The sequence below is a fragment of the Poecilia latipinna genome, unplaced genomic scaffold (genome assembly GCF_001443285.1).
Source record: "Poecilia latipinna isolate Pla-1442-1.1 unplaced genomic scaffold, P_latipinna-1.0 Scaffold1876, whole genome shotgun sequence".
Lineage (NCBI taxonomy): Eukaryota > Metazoa > Chordata > Actinopteri > Cyprinodontiformes > Poeciliidae > Poecilia > Poecilia latipinna.
Genome location: NW_015114492.1, coordinates 121,521 through 123,731, shown reverse-complemented (window position 1 = coordinate 123,731; position 2,211 = coordinate 121,521). Strand labels below are relative to the sequence as shown.

The window sequence follows — 2,211 nt, the reverse complement described above, 5'->3', positions numbered from 1 at the left end:
CACACACACACACACACACACACACACACGTTTGCGTGGCTATCTTTGTGGGGACTTTCCATTGTCTTCCATTCATTGCTACAGCCTAAACTGTACCCTTATCCTAACCCTATCCATTACATACCTAACTAACCCTAACACTAACCAAAACTCAATTCACACCTTAGTCCTAAATCTGACCCCTGACCCAAAAACAGTGTTTCCCCTTGTGGGGAATCAGGCTTCAGACACGTTGGACGCTCTTGACAAACACGCCGCAGCGGCCCTCAACGCGCCTTCACATAGACTTGGAATGTGAACCAAACGCACCTGACGTTCAAAACGGCGTTTGGTGTAAAGTACCATGTGTGACATCAACTAACTCACTCACTCTTTGGTTACCTAGTAACAACTCGTTGAGTAACTTACAGCAACAATTAAAGGTTTAGCCTCCATGCCTTATAATTACTTAAACACAGAACAACACTGCCAACTTTGGCAGTATTTAAAAAAAAATAAAAATTCAATAATTATTTGTATCGGCTGATATGAGACATATCGCGACAAATTTTTCAGCCGTATCTTCAGCCCTAACTTGCATAAAATTATTTAAGTCATGAATATATTAAAACAGCAGGCTGCCTGGTTCTCATAATTAGCCTTCAGAGCTTTTCTGCTGGATAAACCATATGTGACTTCTGGTGAGTCAGTGGTAGTTAGAGAGCGCATACCAATAGGAAATAGCCATTTCCCTTACCTTCTGGTTGCATGGCGCTATAAGCTCTCGCAATGCTGACATCAGCACTCAGCTCTGACAGCAACCAATACACATTCACACACACATTCACACACACACAAATTGCTAACTGGGTAAATGCTCTACAACGCGATGCATCTTCATCAGTGCGACTACTATCGTCTTCAGCTGAACGATTCATTCAGAAGAAACTCAAAAAGCAAAGTGCATCGCAGAAGCTTATTGCATACACACGCAAGCACTTTAAATATCAAATCTAAACACAACTCCAAACTTTCACCCGCCACATTTTAAGGCCACACCTTAGCCGAAGCACTCCAGCCAACACACCCCCGCCGGTACCTTGGTGGGCCCGCTGTGAAAGGATATGGCCATTCGGTGATCTTTTTGGCGTACTTCCTCACCAAGTTGTCTTCGCTGAAGAGGAAGAGGGAGCGGTTGACCGTTAGGCAGCTCTGCCGGACGGGTATGGGGTTGTACAGGGCCATGGTCCGGGCTCTCTGGGCCATCGACTGCTTGTACATCCGCTGCGCCCCGGGGGGCCCACCTTGCCTGCTGCCGCCGCGGCCGGGCCCCCCTTGTCCGCCGGCACCCCCGCCACTACCGCCACCACCACCTCCTCCTCCTCCTCCGTACCTGTTGGGTAGCTCGTCTCCAAAGCGCGCCATTCTGCAGACACCAAACGCCAGAGGTTAGGAAGGAGCCGGGGGGAAGCCTCAGAGTGACACCTCCACATGCCACCACCCCATCAGCCTCGGCTCCAAAGACACATGCAGAATGGAGGTTCGGATCTGTCTCTGTCTCTCGCTTTCTGTCCTTCCAACTCTATCTAGATCTGTTTTATTTGATTTTTTTCCCTCCTTCCCAGGTCTTCAGCGCCAAGAAGATACCTCCATTTGTGAGTTGGGAGGAGGAGAGGATGGGGGGAGGGATGGAGGGATGGGAGAAGAGAGAAGAGAAGGAAAGAAAAGGAAAGGAAAGCGAGTTATCGTGTATTTTTGGAATATGACGGGATATGAAACACGGCGATGTGTTTATATAATTTCTGTACAATCAGTTCTCTTAGAGGAAAAGAAAAATGAATATTTTATCAAGGCATCTCCCTCTCTTCTCCTCTCTCCCTCTCTCTCTCTGTCATGCTGTTCTTATTTCATTATTTTTGATCAGGAAAAGCCGCTCCAACAAGAAAAAAAAAGAAAAGAAAAAAAAGTCAGCAGTCGCTTCTCGTTTCTACGCAGGCGGATGAATCGATCACCTCAGACGCGATCAGAATGCATAGCTGTGCATTGAGAGAAGTAGTATTGCATCCATCTCCAGCGAGCAGGCCGGCTCCAGACTGCGTCTTTTCCCTGCATCTTGTCAGGATCTGCAGTTGTCTTTTCCCCCCACCCCCCCTCTTTTTCCACCTTCTCGCCTCCTCCTCCCCCCGGATCCCCCCCGTTTTCTTCTTCTTCTTCTTCTTTCCTCTCCCCCCC

General features: G+C 48.1%; 1 pseudogene; it reads right to left on the bottom strand.

Moving 5' to 3' along the window:
* Positions 1 to 6: 6 nt before the first annotated feature.
* Positions 7 to 2,177, bottom strand: LOC106934862 (voltage-dependent P/Q-type calcium channel subunit alpha-1A pseudogene; annotated as a pseudogene).
* Between the last annotated feature and the right edge of the window lie 34 nt (positions 2,178 to 2,211).